Source organism: Arvicola amphibius, chromosome 4 (genome assembly GCF_903992535.2).
Source record: "Arvicola amphibius chromosome 4, mArvAmp1.2, whole genome shotgun sequence".
In the NCBI taxonomy this organism is placed as follows: domain Eukaryota; kingdom Metazoa; phylum Chordata; class Mammalia; order Rodentia; family Cricetidae; genus Arvicola; species Arvicola amphibius.
Genome location: NC_052050.1, coordinates 99,241,255 through 99,259,509, shown reverse-complemented (window position 1 = coordinate 99,259,509; position 18,255 = coordinate 99,241,255). Strand labels below are relative to the sequence as shown.

The following is an 18,255-nucleotide window of genomic DNA, read 5'->3' as shown; positions in this document are numbered from 1 at the left end:
TCTACAAGCTAGTTCCAGGACAGCCAGGGCTGTTACACAGAGAAACCCTGTCTCGAAAACAAAACAAACAAACAAACAAAAAAAAACCAAGCAAACAAACAAACAAACAAAAAACCCAGGTGTAAACTCATGCTCGTGACTGTAATCCCAGCGCTGGGAAAGTAGAGGCAAGATGGTCAGAAATTCAAGGTCATCCTCAGCTTCACAATGAGCTCAATGAAGCCAGCGTGGGCTACATAAAAAGGGCAGGGCAAGCAAAATAAAACATTAGACTAAATTGAGGAAATGTACTTGGTGGGAGAGATGCTATGATAGTTTTGCTTATGTATTAATAAGGTTTTATTTATGTGTATGTATATGTATATGTTTGTCTGCACATATGTCTGCATACCAGAAGAGGGCATTGGATCCCATGGGGCTATAGTTAGAGATGGTTGTGAACTTCCATGTGCGTGCTGGGAATTGAACTCAGGACCTCCAAAAGGACAGCCGGTGCTTTTAACCGCGGAGCCATCTCTTCATCCCCTAAGAACAGCTTTCACGGTGAAGACAAAGGATCCTAAATACAAAGCAAATTTACAGGACACTGACATCATACTGATGTTTAAAATACATAAATGAGGCCAGGGCAATGCTCAGAGGATGAAGTACCAGCTGCTCAAGCATGAGGGCCAGCATTCAGACCCCACCCACGTAACAGGGGCATGGCAGCACACTGAAATGTAGGTGCCCCTATGGTGCGAGGGATGGGGAGGACACAGGGACATCCCCAGAAACAGCAGCAGGAGACAAGAGGCCTGATCAAACACACGGTAGAAGATGGGAACTGACACCCAAGTCATCCTCTGATCCATACACACGCGGAGGGGCGTGTATAAGTGTACATACAGAACACACATACACCAACGCACACAATTAAAGTGTAGAATTCAATGGTGCTTTATTTACTCATAGAACATTCCCTGCTGCCTGACTCTGCAGCCAACTTCCAAGCCTTCCAACCCACCCCAGGAGGCTCAGGGACCAGCTCAGGAGAGGGGTGGGAAGGACACAAATGCTGGAGCATGGGGAGGGTGCTGCGAAATGCCATCTTCTGGACATGACGTGGCTGTTACATACATGAACTCAGCCTCTGTGATCACCAAAGATCAAAAACGTTAAAATTTCCAATATGGAGTAAGGAAGGCGCCTAATACCTAACTCCTAGCTGAGGAGCCAATGACAGCTGATGGCTTCAGAGGGACATGTCACTCTTCTTTGAGGAGGGGGCACTGGTAGCCCCCTCGGCCCTGTGTATGACCCCACATACATGTGCATATGGGCAGCACTAATTGGATTTAGTAAGAGACCTAAAGTTAAGACGGAGATGCGCTGTGGGGGAGCTGCTTCCACAGAGTTCTCAGTTCAGGACATTTCCCATAAAAGGAACAAGCAAGAGGTGGCCGTTGCGATGGCTGCCGTGACTAAGCGTCATGTTCTCGTGGTCACTCACACATCAGAACATCACTGCTTTTTATTCCTTAGTCTCAGAGCAGTTCCACGTGAGCTGCGAGACCCACGATGAGTCGGCATGTTTGGTGTTGTGATCTGAAGAGCAAACACTGAAGAAAATGCCAGGTCAGTGGGCTGGCGGGGGTCTGGGAGACCAGCTGCTGGGAGACCAAAAGGGGAAGGCAGTGGTTCTCAACCTTCCTAGGCCGCGACCCTTTAACACAGTTCCTCATGCTGTGCTGACTCCATCATAACATTATTTTCATGGGGCTGGAGAGACGGCTCAGCGGTTAAGAGCACTCAGTGCTCTTCCAAAGGTCCTGAGTTCATTTCCCAGCACCCACATGGCAGCTCACAACTGTCTGAAGCTGTCTTCTGGGTGCAGATGTACATGCAAACAAAGTATACATAAATAAAATAAATCTTTTAAAAAAGAACCTATAAGAGGGTTAATTTTAAAAAATCTTTTTAAAGGATCTTTACTTTTATGTGCATTGGTGCTTTGCCTGCTTGTGTGTCTGTGCTAGGATGTCAGAGTCTCTGGAACTGGAGTTGCAAGCTGCCATGTGGGTGCTGGGAATTGAACCTGGCTACTTTACAAGAACAGCCAGCTTCTTAACCACTGAGCCATCTCTCCAGCTCTTTTTTAAAAATTATTTTTATTTCATTGGTGTTTTGCCTGTATGTATGTCTGTGTGAGGGTGTTGGATGCTATAGTTACAGACAGTTGTGAGCTGTTATGTAGGTGCTGGGAACTGAACTCGGATCCTCTAAAGAGCAATCTTAATCGCTGAGCCATCTCTCCAGTCCTGAAAAAAAATTAATTCCTACTTCATAACTGTAATTTTGCTACTGTTATGTAAATACCTGATATGCAGAATATCTGAAATGTGACCCTTATGAAAGGATCACTGGACTCCCAAAGGGGCCACAGCCCACAGTGGAGAACTACTAAACTAGGAGGTAAAGGAGAAAAGCCAATAGAAACTGGAGTAGAGGCAGGAGGATGACAGCCTTCCTCTGCTACTTATCAAGTCTGTGGCTAGCCTGAGCTACCTGAGACCTTGTCTCAAATAAACAAAATTGCCAAAAGAGGATACAGGAGAAAATGTTCATAAATGATTCCATTAGCCAGGCACGATGGGACACACAGCAAGCTCCCGGCCAGCCAGGGCTGCAATGTGACACCCTGTTTCAGAAAAACAAAAAACAAAAAACACCCCTCCACTAATACAAGAGAAGGCAGCCAAGTGAAGTACGAGAAAGAAAAACAGAAACAACAACCCTGCAAAGCCTACAAGAGCTAGACAAGTCAATGGAAATCCAAGACGGAGGTGCTGCAGGGAAGGCCCCCTGAGTAATGCACATGCCCTGGCATGAGGGTCTAGATTAAAGTCCCCAGAACCCAGGAACACTGGGCCAAGCTTTCTTAGAACTGTGAAGCTCCAGAGCTCTTGGGTCACAAGTGTGTAAAGAGCCCCTTAGAAGAGATCAGGGTGAGGGACGGCTCCGCCATCAGCAGCCTGCCTGTCAGGTCTGAGACAGCTTATCTCTTCCCATGCATAGCTGCCTGTCGCTCCCACCTAGTCAGATCAGACTGGGTGAGTCAATTAGAAGGGTTCCACACACACTAATCCCTAGATTTGACCCCAGGCAACACATGAACATGGTGACATAGACTACTAACCCCAGCACTCGGGGTGCAGACCAGAAGCTACATGGTGAGTCTGGGGCCAACCTGGGCACATAAGACCCTGTCTCAAAAAGTAGGGTGCAGGTTCCCAGTAAAAAGAGAGGGAGTCCTGGAGGCCCTGCTCCTTGTGCTTCTCTCATCTCTCTGACTCACTTTACCCAGGAACAAGCACCCCTTCCTGTCTGCCATCTGGAAGAACAGACTCTAATTCATCTCACCAGAAGTTCATTTACGCCAAACTATGCAAACTGTTTCCTTAGCAACCCCTAATCTTTTTCTCCTTGGATACAGCTGTCATCCAGTACTGGGACTGTCCTTTTCCAAAGGATCTGGGAATCCTTACTGTGTGTGTGTGTGTGTGTGTGTTGATTAGTTTTTTTTTTTAAGATTTATTTATTATGTACACAGTGTTCTGCCTCCATGTGTGCCTACATGCCAGAAGAGGGCACCAGATATCGTTATAGATGGTTGTGAGCCACCATGTGGTAGCTGGGAATTGAACTCGGGACCTCCGGAAGAGCAGTCAGTGCTCTTAACCTCTGAGCTATCTCTCCAGCCCCAAGTTTTATGTCAACTTTACACAAGCTAGAGTCATTTGGAAAGAGGGAACCTCAACTGAGAAAATGTCCCCACCTATCAGCAAGACTAAGGTACATTTTCTTGATTGATATGGGATGGTCTAGCCCACTGTGGGTGGTTTTGTGTTCTACGAGAAAGCAGGCTAGGCAAGCCATGGTGAGCAGCCAGTAAGCAGCACTTCTCTATTGCCTCTGCATCAGCTGCTGCCTCTGGGTCCTTCCCAGCCTTGAGTTCCTGCCCTGACTTCCCTTTGTGACGTGCTGTAAGCTGTAAGGGTTAACAAACCCATTCTTCTCCAAGTTGCTGTTAGTCATGAGGTTTATCTCAGCAAAAGAAAATAAACTAAGGCAGGTGTCTCCCTCTACAGCTCTCCAGTTTTTAGGATAGTACACATTTCACTTTTATTCATAATGCATTGGCCAGAATTAGTCACATGGACTTCACAGTGCAAAGAAATATCATTCAGTCATGTGTCCTAAAAATTCAATTCTCTGAATTTTTTTGCATGCCAAACATTCTTAATAAAAATCAGTAATATTTTCTCCACTTTTATTTTTGAGATCATAATTTAACCATATAATTTTGCCCCTTCCCTTTTCTCCTCCACACCGTCTCATATACCCCTTCTTGCTATTTCAAATTCATGGCCCCTTTTTTCATTAATTGTTGTTACATGCATTTATGCATATACATATACATTCTTAAATATAACCCTCTCAGTCTGTAAAATGCTACCTGGATGTGTTTTCAGGGGTAACCATTTAAAATCAGATAGTCCATTGGTATGTTCTTCCTGCAAAAGACTGTTTCTCCTGCTCTCAGCATTCCTTGGTTGTCTGTAGCTCTTTATATAGAGCTGAGGCCTCATGAATTTCCCTTTAGGATGTCTATGGTTACTGTCTGTTCCCCCCATCACTTTGGCCTGTCTACGGTCACTGTCTGCTCAGTTCATGTTCAGTCAGTCAGGCATGCTGGTTAGACTTTGATACGAAACAGTCTCACAGAAAATTCCCTGATCTTTTGGCTCTTAAAATCTTTCTGCCCCTTCTTCCACAGTCCCCAGAGCCTTAAGTGTGGGCGCATTACAATGTATCCATCGGTACAGAGAAGTGGTCTGCACTCCACAGTGTTGTTCTGAGACAGGTCTCTCACTGAGCCTTGGGCTAGGCTCCCAGATGCTCTGCTACGCCCAATGCTTTACCCAGGTGCTGAGGCTCCAACCTTGTCCTCAGGCTCACAACACAAGCGCATCACCGACAGAGCCACCATCCCACCCCTGAAATGTCTCTTTAGAGAGAATAGCTAAGGTCTGCACCAGGGTGCTAGGCTGAAGGTCAAAGGCAACCCTGCTCTGGTTTGGCTTATCCCTCTGCACCTTGGTAGAGAGGTCACCTGGCAGTACTGCTTTTCCCCCCTTTTTGAGACAGGCTGGTCTTGAACCTGGCCTTCTACCTCCATCTCTCCATTGCTAGATTATGGGTGCGCACGACCACCCCCAACTTGAACCTTAGGCCTCAGCAGCAGTTCTGTGGGCCCTGTCCATTAAGTTGCCATTCCTGTTTTGGAACCACGCATCACAGGTTCTCAAGCCCCTGGGCAGTTCAGTATTTGCATAAAGCACAGGCTTGGCTGGCCGTGGAGCCCTCAGTTAGGACAGAAGGTCCCACGGGCAGCACAGAACTGCTCCTGTTTGTGCCACCTCACAATTCACTGCATTCACAACAGAGCTTCTTTTAAAAAACAATGGAATGACTTGCCACAGACAGCAATGACCACGGGCTTGGAGAAGCCTCAGAGAGGAGCTGGGTGCGTGTGGACCAAGAGAACCACAGCTGCACTTGTTAGCTGTGTCTGTCAGCGGTCAGAATGCCCCTTTGTGGCTGCAGACGAGCTGTCCCGGGACACTGGCCCACACGTGTGCTCTAGTGAACAGACCTCGTCCTCATGACCCTGGTGTCATTGTGGGTTTGACCTCCTGTGAGCTTTCCTGGAGGATCATGGGAAGAAATACTCTAAAAGGGCGATCCAGTCCACCTGATTTGAGAGGGGAGACACTTTACCTCATGAATATGCTACCCACCTAATAAATATTCATAAACCTTTCTAATCCACAGACTCACCACACAGAGCCCACTGTGCTGCCCGATGCGGCGCAGCCCACTCCAGGCTCTCTCCTTAGACGGTCTGCAGCTCTCGACTGAATGCGTCCCTTTAGGAAGGCAAGAATGGAGAGACTTCCCTTAACTTCCTCACAGGGAACTCACCAGACCAGCACTCTGCTCACCACCTCTCACCTGGTGTGGATCATGAATGAAAGGAGCAGCCAGAGATGGCGCAGGGCTGGCTACATGTCCTGTGACTGGGATCCAGATGTCTCCCTCGGTGCACCTGTGTGTCACACGCACAGCTGTGTGAGCAGGACCAGACCTAAGTGATGATGGTTCATCTTCATCGTCAGTTTGGCTGGAAACACTTCCAAGGTCTCTGAGGGTGTTCCTAGAGCAGTTTAACTGAGACCTGACTCTAAATGTGGTGGCGCCATCCCATTTGCTGGGGTCCTAGACTGAGTAAAAAGGGGAAAGCAAATGAGGGAGCACCCACACTCATCTGTTTCTGGTGTGTGGGAGCCATGAGACCAGCTGCCTCCATGACTACCACGACCGACTGTCCCCTCAAACCGTGACCCTCACTTGGTTTTTATCAGCTTGTACACAACAGCAACCAGAAAAGTAACTAATCCATCATCGGAGCAGCTCCCAGGCAGACAGAGGCAGCTGGCCACACACAGCAGGGCCAACACATCCGTAGTCCTGAGGCTCAAACTCACAGCCAGCTAAGGGAGGGCCATTCCCCAGGACCATGCTCAGGGATCCAAAATGCCCTTCCTTGCCTGCCAAGTCTCTTCTGGGGTTTCAAGAAAGAAGGGGTAGGGAACCACAAAATCATACGACTCTATTGGCAGGGTTGCCTTTTGTCCATGGACAAGCTCCATGTCCTATATTTTATCCTGAAACAGGAGGTACAGGGCACCACTACCCCAAACTCATATATAACACCCTAGCAGCCAAGAGAACTGTGGCCCAAGCACTGAGGCCAGTTAGTGCCAGATGCAAGCCTCAAGTCTTTGTGTTTCCAGGGTCTGGGCCAGAGGAGCTAGGGGGCAAGAGTGGGTCAGCCAATCATTTGTCCCCAAGAATCCTCACCACCAGAGAATCTCAAAGCAGAGCAGGAACCTTTGACGGAGACATCTTTGGAAAGAACTGCCAAGCCAGGTGTGTGGTAGCAAACGCCTTTAATTCCAGCACTCTGAAGGCAGAGGCAGGCAGTGGATCTCTGAGTCTGAGGCCAGTCTGGTCTACACAGCGAGTTCCAGTATAGCCAGGGCTACAAAGAGACACCCTGTCTCAAATAAAATAAACTCTAATTGCCAAAGAACAACGGGGCCTGGGCACTGCACTTAGGACGGAAGCTGGGAGTCCTCAGCTCTCAGCACTCCAGCACCGTCGGTTTCCTTTTCCTGTCTAGGCCCCAAAGACTCCCAGGCCAGAACCTGGCCTCTCATTCTGCTAACCCCAGCACCCATCCATGCCCCAGCCAGGAAGACCTGGAGACATGCTGGCAAGAGTGAGTTCTTTGCCTCTTCTATCACCAGGGTGACCACCCAGGAGCAGTTATGTACGCAAGCCCCTGGGAGAACAAAAGGCTCGAGATGCTACAGAAAAGATTAAGTTAACTTGGAAGAAACATGTTTTTCCAATCAGCTATAAAACCACCCATGCCGGAACTTTTGCAGATCTAGATGGCCACTTTGCCATTACCCAAAATTCCTCTCGTTCTTCCTTTCTCCACAAATAATTTCCCAAGGCTTTCAAGGGTACCAGCACGAGAGGCCCACAGTGTGGGACCCGGTGCTCCCATCAGAAACCTAGAGGCTAAGGCTCCTCTCACAGCAACCCTGAGGGAGGAGGCGGGCACCATGCTAGCTGCATTCTCCCCCACCTCAGGCCGACCTCATCTATGCGCACAATCGCACTGATGTTTGGATTGGATACGTGTTTTATTACACACTCACTTTTGTGAAAAGGCCTTTCCTTGTTGACATTTCTTCCCTGAGCCAAGTCTGGGGCAGCCTGCCAGAGGGAAAGGCCAAGATCCTGGAGGAGGCACGGAGCTCATTGGCCTTAAAGGGCCACACTACCAACCACACAAGCTAAAACATGTGGAAAGGCAGAACTGCTCTCGCCCTCTACGACAGGGGAACAGGATTCATGCCTAGCCAGTGCATTGACACCAGGGTGAGTCTAACAAGCTGAGGACGAGCTCACAGCCTGCTGAGCGGTGGAGGGGCTCAGATTTGAAACTGTTGTTTGCCGCCAAGGTCCACATTAACTATTTATCTATTTATGTTCATGTGCTCATGTCCTGCTTGCAGGTCCTATGGAAGGCAGGATCTTTTTTTTTTTTTTTTCTTTTTGGTTTTTCAAGATAGAGTTTCTCTATAGCTTTGGAGCCTGTCCTGGAAGTAGCTCTTTTTTTAAAATTATTATTAAGGCGTATTTATTATGTATAGACTTCTTCCTGCATGTACATGCCAGAAGAGGGCACCAGATCTCATTATAGATGTTTGTGAGCCACCATGTAGGTACTGGGAATTGAACTCAGGACCTCTGTAAGAGCAGCTAGTGCTCTTAACTGCTGAGCCACCTCTCCAGTCCTGGAACTAGCTCTTGTAGCCCAGGCTGGCCTCGAGTTCCACCTGCCTCTGCCTCCCAAGTGCTGGGATTAAAGGCGTGCGCCGCCACCTGACCCAGCTCTGGAAGGCAGGATCTTAAGACCATTTAAACACAGGACTCCCACTTGGAAAACCCACCTTCTTCCTGGTATTCAAAAGCCAGTGGGAGGATTTTTATTGGTTGTAATTTAAGTCCCACAACACTTTAAAGAAAGTTTAATCCTTTAATCCTTTAAGTTTAAACCTTTAATCCTGAGCCTAGAGGGGAAGATGGGAAATCCAGACACAGGAAGATGAGCTGGACATAGTCCTGATATAAAGACAGAGGACAGCTCTAGAGGACCCTTAGTTTATACCTAACAAGTCCTTAGGTCTGATGCCATCATTGAACTGAATGGAACCTCCCCTGGGTCCCCCCAAGGCGAATGCTCAGCAAGCTGACACCTACACTCCCTCCAGTAAGTTTGAGCAGAGAACCCAGGCTTTCTAACAGGCCCTTGATTCATGGGAGCAGAGATGGCAAATCTGCTCTTTTAAAGTCACTTTGCTCATGACAGTGTGCCACACATTAGAGTTCCTAGCCGCGGGTCTCGAGTACCCATCCTAGCTGTTATATCTCTACGGAAGATGCGGTGCCCTTACACATCTCTCCAGTGTGCTGGGGCCAGTGCGGACTCCTGAGGACCCCGTGGGACATTGTTCCTGCTCTACTGGAGCAGTGTGAGAGAACAGGAGCTGACTCTACAGTGAAAGGAGGCTGGGTCCCAGCCTCCTGGGGCCCCCGGCATCTTACCCGGGGTGGCCAGCCTGATATGTGACATTAAAGCCGGATCATCTTGCTAAGGCCGCCTGCCAGGTTTCCCCACTGTGACGGTGTCCTATCTATCGCACTGATGGAATGAAAGGCAGCCTGTATATTCGATTCCGTGTCTGGCAACCCCACAAGACACACAGCCACATTCAAGAATCAGCAACTCCATGAGACCACCGCCCCACACAGCTCAAGACATTCCAGATGTCTGTTCCAGAACATCTGGCAAAACCAAATATCCTACCCAAACAGCAGTCACAACTCCACTATTCCTTAATACTTTTCTTTTTTCTTTTCCTTTTGAATTACGTTTCATAAATCCCAGGCTGGATGCTAACTTACAATGTGTCCAAGAACAACCTGAAGTCTCTGGTCCTCCTGCTCCACTTCTCAAGGACCTCGACATGGACATACACACTAAGTAAGGAAGTACAGTCAATCACCTAAAGTTCAAAACCCTGCGTGTCCTCACCTATCTGGGCAGAAGGAGGCACAGGTGTTTCTGATTTCCCATTTCCCAGCACAGGGCCTGCTTCTTAGACCCATCTACTTGTTCACACCATGCACATCCTGTGCCCTCAGCTGAGCCAGAGGAACACCAACCCAGGGTTGGTGGTGCAGTGGGAGGAGGCACTCGGGGATCTTGGGGACTGTGGGACGTGGGGCACACATGGCAGGGAAAAAAAAGCTATATAAGCTTAGGCCAGCCTCTAAGTCACTGAGTTGCTGCGGGTGGCCTTGAACTTCTGATCCTCCTGTCTCCACCTCCTACATGCACCACCATTATCAGTGTAATGTAATGCTGGAAACCTGGGCTTTCATGCACATTAGACAAGTACCTGTCAAGTGAGCCTCATTCCTAGCCTCGGGGGTGATTCTTGCAATGAACTGGGCCAGCATGCATGCAAGAGTCACAGGTAAGTTGTGCAGGAAGCAACGGGGATCTTCCTCTCATTGTCTCCAACAGGCACTAGTGCTTGGTGACAAAGGCCAATGAAGCAAACATCTTCTGGAGGAGCCTGCTCAGACTGCTTGGATTCTAAAAACAACCTAGCAGAGGAGTCATTTACCCTTCCTGACCCCAATCCTCCTTTTCCACAGAGGTCAGAAATAAGCCCAGAGGACTAGGGATGTGGTTCAGAGGCAGGACACTCATCCAGCATACATGAGGCTGTAGGTCTCATCCCCAGCACAAAATAATAGTGCTAAGTTTATCTGATTTAATTTGTATTTTACTTATTATTGTATGTGTATATGGGGGGCACACCCAGGCCACCGCCCTTCTGTGGAGGTCAGAGGACAACTTTCAGGAATAGCTTCTCCTTCCACGGCTCTGTGGTCCTTCAGATGAACTCAGGTCAGTAGGTTTACCAGTACGCTATTTCAACCTCTCAGCCATCTCTTTGGCCCCATAACAATGATAATAACAGTATTTCAAAACTGCTTATAAAGGGATAGGCCTTGTGGCTCAGACCTTTCACCCCCGATTCTCAGCTGCCCGAGAACGTTAGAGACCCTGTCTGAAAACAAGAGGTGCGGGGGGCTGGGGTGTAGCGCAGCGCAACGACTGAGGGCTTGCCTGGCGTGTGTGAGGCCCTGGCTTCAATCCCAACGTCTAAATACTTTTAGTTGCTTATAGCTAGAGGTGGTGGTGCAGGCATTTAATCCCAGGGCTCCACAGGCAGAGACGGGCGGATCTCTGTGAGTTCCAGGCCATTTGGGGCTACATTGTGAGACCTTGTCTCAATGACAACAACAACAGTAAAAATAATAGCTCATGAAAAAGTAAGAGTTGGACATGGTGCAGTTGAGAGACATAGGCAGGACAATCTCTGCAAGTTGGAGGACAACCTGGGCTACATCAGGAGTTTCAGGTCAGCTTCTACATAGCAATCCCGTCCCAAGAAACCTAAATAGATAAATAAGGCTCAGAGAAATGAAGTGACTCATTCAAGGTGACCCACTTAATAAAAGAAGCTAGAGTTGAATGTCAAGTTCCTCAGAACCCATCTGGTGGCCAAACCACCCCCTCTACTCTACCCTCCGCCCCCACCTCAGTCTGGCCACAATGGGCAAAATTCCCAGGATGGACGACTGTGAAACTTCTTGTGGTCCTGTTTTTTCCTTTGCTTCATTTTGTGGCTTTTCATCTGGTCTCTGGCCCTCATCCCATTCCTGATGGCTCAGACCAGGCCCAGGACCAACCAGCAGGGGGTGCTGTAATCCACTCCAGAACCGTCCTGAGGCAGCACCAGTGAAGAATGAAGGGGCTGACTCCTAAGAGTGTCCCTAACAATACCGGCACCTACTGGTTCATGACTTGCCCTGTGGCCTGCTAACCAGATGAGTTGTACACAGGGTTTTGCTCCTCATGGCAGTGCAAGGGGAATACACCCCTCAGGTAAATGAAGTTCAGCACAAACTTTGATACCAAGTACACAATTGAACTGTCATCTTTATCAAGGGGATCATGGCTCCAGATTCCTCCCCCACATTGGTGGTTGCTCTTTGCAGCTACCCTTTTATAGTCCAGATCTTTCCTCTCTGTGGAGCATTTGCCAGCAACACCTTAGGCTACTGCATGGGCTTCGAGAGGCCCCAAACGGCAGCACAGCAGTGTATACCTATGATTCCAGAACCTCCAAAAGTTCAAGGCTAGCTTGGCCTACAGAGTGTCTAAAGAAAAAGAAACGTGGCGGCGGGGGTGTGGGTGGGTGGGGAATGGGTGGACAAAAAGCAGTGCTGGAGACACAGCTCAGTCAGTAGAGTGTCGACCATGCACAATCTCTGTGTTAAGATCCAGCACTGTATGAACAGGCATGGTAGCACAACCTCCATCCTACACACAGGAGGGGAAGGCAGGAGGTTCACCAGGTCATCCAGGACAGCATGAGCTATGAGAAAGCCTGTCTCACAGAAATGAACAAGGGCCCGTGAGATGGCTCAGTGGCTAAAGCATTTGCTGTAGGAGTCTAATGAGCTCAGTTCAACCCTCAGGACCCACAGTGGGGAGAGTGGAGAGAGAGGTCCTCCAAACAGTGTCAAGGATGCATGTGGGCACACTCAAGTGAATCTTTAAAATTACAAAATACAAACAAACCACAGTAACAACAAAAAACTCATACTCAGGCCAGCAAGGCGGCTCTGAGGGTAAAGGTGCTTGCCACCAAGCCTAATGACCTGAGTTTGAACTTGTATCCCACTTGGTAGAAATCAAAAATCAATCCAAGCCGGGCAATGGTGGCTTACACCTTTAATCCCAGCACTTGGGAGGCAGAGGCAGGCGGATCTCTGTGAGTTCGAGACCAGCCTGGTCTACAAAGCGAGTTTCAGGACAGTCAGGACTGTTACACAGAGAAATCCTGTCTCGAAAAAACAAAAAAAAAAAATCAACTCCCAGAATTTACCCTCTGATCTCCACACCCATGCCACAGCAATGTGCACCTATACAACACAAACAAAATAAATGAGTAAGCAAATAAATAAATGAGTAAACAATTTTTTTAAATCCTCAAATGCCATATACAGTTCACAAGCACCGTGCCTCTTTGCTCGTGTGTCTCCTGTCTTCAACCCGAAACTCGGCCATTGCTAGCACAGGTGCTATGCAAGTCCCTGGGGGCTGAGGTACCAATCGAGAATTTTAAACAACTCCAGCCACCTCCCAAAGGACCTACTAGCAGCGTCCGTTGAAGGAAATTGCCTCCACTTCGAAGGCCAACCTTCAAACCCAAGATCAAGCAAGAAACAGTAGGACCAGGACCTGCCCCCACAGTGTGACGGTAGGTATTTCAGTTCCCTAATCCCAAGAAGATAGGAACCCCAGGATGATGTCTTTATACACAGACTCAAAGCTATTACGTGCTTGATATAGGTCACTGTGACTAAATATGGCTGATATGCATCTACTCTTTCCCCACCCTGTTTTGTTTTGTTTTGAAGACTGTTTCTCAGGTAGCCCAGGCTGGTGACCTTGAACTTCTGATCCTCTATCTCCTTAGTGCTGGGATTACAGGCAAGCACTACTATGCCTAGCTTTTTGGAGTGCCGGGAATAAAATCCAGGGCTCCGTTCATGCTAAGCAAGCACTCCACCACTGATCTACAGCTCCGGGCGACCCTTCCCCTCTTTAGGTAGAGTCCTGCTATGTCAACAAAAGGTCTGGAACTTGCAGGGTAGCCCAGAGTAGCCTTTACCTCCAGAATACCAGGATTACAGTGAGTACCACTACACCCAGGTTCCCTCTCATCCTTTCAAGAGGCAGCTAGCTGATCAGGAAGTGTGGACCAATTGCCCACCACCAACTCTAGCTGGCCAGACCACTCAGAACTGATCCCTGACTTTTCACCACAGTGCTTCTAGTTTCTTTTTCTCCTTAATCATTAAATCATACACAAGCCAGCTAAAACACAAGACACACCCCTATCTCGCATGGCCGTTCTTTCCCCCTCCTGCAGAATTTTGTGGTAAAACTTCAGCTTTACAAGAACATGCAACAGAAAGAATTAGGGAACTCAGGCAATCCAAAACCAGCTAAGTGATGGTTTCGCATTTTTAAAATATATATAATGTAAAGCAGTTCCGAGAAAAGTGAAGTCACAGCCTAGGTTGCTTATTCTCAGTTCTTAGAAAAGAGCATTTCAAAAGGGAAGCTGCGCTGGGCGGGCACACAGGCTGCCGCCAGAGCCATGGTCTGGCGGGTGCTTGCTGATAAACTGACTTTGATTTGGCAGCCCAAGAGCTGAAGCCTCCGGATGCATTTTCATTTGGCGCTGTCAGAGAGGAAACGGCAGCCCCGACAGTGAGAGTTCTGAATGTGCAGAGAAACCACAGCAGGCTCAGCTCTGGGAAGGCAGCTTCCAGCCGCTGGCCACTGCCGTTTGCAGCGCTCCTCCCCCAACTGGCGGCGACCTCCAGCCAGCCCACATGTTTCCATCCATCGGGTGTTATTCCCCAGGAGTTAGGTGAGGACACAAGCAGCTTCCAGTTCTCCAGTGGAGACGCAGAGGAGGCCTGTGCCACATTCAGCTCAACAGTTGCTCTAGGGTAAAACAGTTTGGGGACACCATTTTACTAAGAATCCTATCACAGAGATCCTGTGGCCTGCATCAAATTCAATTTCAGACTGGGGCTCAAGAGGCAGAGTGTTTGCCTAGCACACAGGACCCAGGCCTGGAGTGGTTTGCACCTGCAAACCCAGCACTGTGAAGTGCTTGCAGGTGGTCAGGGCTTCAGATCATGCTCAGCTGTGGAGCTTGAGGCCAGCCTGGAACATGAGATTCTGTCTGAAAGTTAACTGGGGCTATAGCTCTGCAGTAGTCTGCCCAGCATGGGCTCTGTGCTGAAAAAAATGTGTGTGTGTGTGTGTGTGTGTGTGTGTGTGTGTGTGTAGTCTGTGCCTCTGTGTGTGTGTAGTCTGTGTTGATGTGTATGCACGTGTTGCCTATGTCTGGGTGTGTGTTGTCTGGATGTGTAGTCTGTCGGTGTGTGTATATGTATTGCCTACGTCTGTGTGTGTGTTGTCTGTGTCTGTGTAGTCTGTCGGTGTGTGCGTATGGGTTGCCTATGTCTGTGTGTGTGTTGTCTCTGTGTGTTTGGTCTGTGTCTGTGTAATCTGTGTCTCTGTGTGTGTACAGTCTGTGTATGTATGTGTGTAGATTATGTCTATATGTTGTGATCTGCATCTGTGTATCTGTGTCTGTTTATTACATTCCAATGCAATCAAAAGCAACTAATCAAATGTTTCAGACAAGAAAGACCCTAAGGAGACATGACAACTAAACAAAATGTGGAAACCTGGGGTGAAGAAAGAAGAAACAAAGAAACCAGAATAGAGCTGGGGAGATGGCTCAGCCATTAAAGGCTAGGCTCAAAACCAAAAATAGAAGAAACCAGAATAAACTATAGATTTGGTACTAACTTCTCAGTATTTGCTTATCAATTAATTTGTGAGTTAGTTTTAACATCCACACTATACTAATATAAGACATTCATGACAGGAACCTGGTATGTTTATAACTCAACAAATCCGTTTTGATCCCCACCACTATATCAACCACGCTTAGTGGTACACACCTGTCATCTGAGCACTCAGGAAGTTGAGGCTGGAGGATCAGGAGTTCCAGGACAGACTGGGTTATAGACAGCATGCCTCACATGTAAATAAATAGGCAAACAAATAAATAAAAATAATAAAGACTTAGCCAGGCGGTGGTGGCACACGCCTTTAATTCTAACACTGGGGAGGCAGAGGCAGGCAGATCTCTCTCTGTGAGTTTGAGGCCAGGCTGGTCTACATGAGCTAGTTACAAGACAGTCACCAAAGTTACACAGAGAAACCCTGTCTCAATAATAATAATAATGATGATGATGATGATGATGACTGTATATTTTTGCAACTTTTCTGTAGCTCAGAAGATATACATTGGAGCTGGAGAGATGGTTCAGCAGTTAAAAACACATGCTGCTTTTCCAGAGGAATTGAGTTGGGTTCCTATCCAGCACCCACATAGGGCTGCTCAGACCTGCCTGTAACTCCAGAGAATACAATGCTCTCTTCTAGACTCACTCACACACACACACACACACACACACACACACACTAATAATAATAATAATAATATAAAATAAAAGTAATCAGGGCAGTGGTGGTGCACGCCTTTAATCCCAGCACAGAGGCAGGCAGATCTCTGTGACTGGTCTACAAAGTGAGTTCCAGAACAGTCAAGACTAACACCAAGAAACCCTGTCCTGAAAAACCAAATAAATAAATGAATAATACAAATATATGTTAAAAAAGTCGTTTGGCAGTCAAACCCAGATCACTTTCCAACTTGGTCTATCTATAAAGGAAAATGTTAGCACCCTTAGTCACAGCACTTGGGAGGCAGAGGCAGGGGGATGCTGTGAGTTCGAGGCAGGGGGATGCTGTGAATTCAAGGCCAGTCTGTACTACAAAATGAGTTTCAGGACAGCCAGGGCTACATAAAGAAACTGCCTCAGGAAAAAAAAAAATCAAATCAATTAAAACAACTCAAGCTTGGTAGTTTCTTACAAGACTAACCATGGGTTCGACGTGTTTCCTGGGACAAACATCTTAGCTCAGTGATGTGAGCCTGGCAGTTATTTACGAGCCTAACCATGGGTTTGATGTGTTTCCTGGAGCTGCACTCCTAGCTGAGCTGCAAACTCTCCACACTAAACCTGTACCATGAGGTATTTGTGACCCCAACAGCAAACAAGATATCACTCAATGGGCAAGTTGGATACACGGATATGTACGTGCTGAGAGACAGTGGAGCACTGTAAGAAAAATGGGTATTCTGGCAGAAAAAGGACATGGCAGAGCCTCGCGTGAACATTCAGCAAGGCACTACACGGCAGGCCCATCAAGGAAGGCAAAGTGAGGCAGCGGGAAGACCAGTGGCAGTCGGGCGAAGGGATGTATGAGTGGTATACAGGACTTTTAGGGCAGGGACACTCTCCTGTCTGATACTGCAATGGAAAATATATGTCATGATATGCCCGGCAAAACCTACAGAACTGAGCATGCAAGTGAACCCAAGAGTAAACTATGGGCTCCACTTGAAAAACTGCATCCAGAAAGCCAAAGGGGGTTCAGCAGTTAGAGTACTTGCTGCTCCTTTTAGAAGACCTGAGTTTGGTCCCACAGAAGATGAATCAACTGGCAGTGTTTCCATGGTGTTGTAGAGCACTACCCTCCTTCATTTTCCTCAGAGTAGCTCTGACTACTTCTAGGACATCCTGAGATTGGATTTGTTGATGCTGTCATTCTCTCAGAGGAGTAGGGGACTCCAGCTACTCTGTCCTGCACGTGCCGGCCATTTGTATGTTATTCTGCCTTCACTGCACATGGCCTTGCGGTCTCAGGAGGTGCTAGAGTATATTCTGTGGAAGGCTAACTGAAGGAGACTCTATCTGTGCATTTCTGGGGAGGTGCTCACCCACGCAGGGGTCAAACTTTCTGGTTAGGTCACCATGCTCCGGTAAAAACACCTCAGCCATGCTTTGTAAGTAAACCCAGTAAACTCACTGGCTCCCCAAGCTGGATTCCAATGGACTCGTACTTTGGTTTGTCGTGGTGACCTATGAGGAGGGCACAGGTGTTTGTCGGCATCTCCCCAGTGAGGTCTCACAATGAGACTGACCAGGACATAGACACTTTGGACGGTTTAGAGTTCAGAGGAGTCAAGAGGTAGCTAGGTAGAAGAGACCCCAGGGACTCCAAAATCCATCTCCAATGCCATTCATTATTTCTAGTCTAAAGCCTTCTCATTATGTTTTTAATTTATTCTAATTTATGTGTATCCGTGTGAGCGTGTGAGTCTATATGCCATGTTGTGGGTGTATCCTCAGAGGCCCTAAAGAGGAATCAGATTCCCGGGAGCTGCAGGGATAGGCTGATAAACAGCCAACACTCTCTTCTGGCCTCCAAAGGCACCCCACGCACATATATACCTAAGAATAAAATCTTTTCAAAAGGGCATCCATGTAAGCAGGGCTGGAGGAACCAGTCTGCAATCCCAGCTACTGAGGCAGGAAGACGATAAGCATGAGACCTGTCTGAGCTACAAATTAGCTCAAGGCCTTGACGCTTTTTCTAGCGGGGAGGACAGGAAGGGGCAAGTCTAGATCGCCTCCTCACCCCCTCTGTCCCTCTCCTGCCAAGTGAGATTATCTGCTGGTAAGCACCTCCTGATGTTCACAGCGACACAGGTTAGTCAGGGTGTGGGGATGTCTGGGAGAGAGGTGTGGGCCTGGGACATTAGGACTCTGTCCTAAACATCAACGAGCTGGCAACAGTGTTTGCCCAACATGCACAAAGCTTTAGGCTCAATGGCATTTTCGGGAACACTATACATTCTGTTTAAATTTTCTGAAAACCTAAGTTTTAACAAATCATAGTTCAGGTTGGAGATGTGGCTCCAT

General features: G+C 47.9%; 1 protein-coding gene across 1 annotated transcript in view; it reads right to left on the bottom strand.

Moving 5' to 3' along the window:
* Window positions 1-726: 726 nt before the first annotated feature.
* Window positions 727-18,255, bottom strand: part of Rmi2 (RecQ mediated genome instability 2) — a 65,245-nt gene continuing 47,716 nt past the window's right edge. Inside the window, exon 3 of the mRNA XM_038326810.1 lies at window positions 727-1,601. The gene's annotated coding sequence lies outside the window, so the exon portion shown is untranslated. The remainder of the gene's footprint in view (window positions 1,602-18,255) is intronic.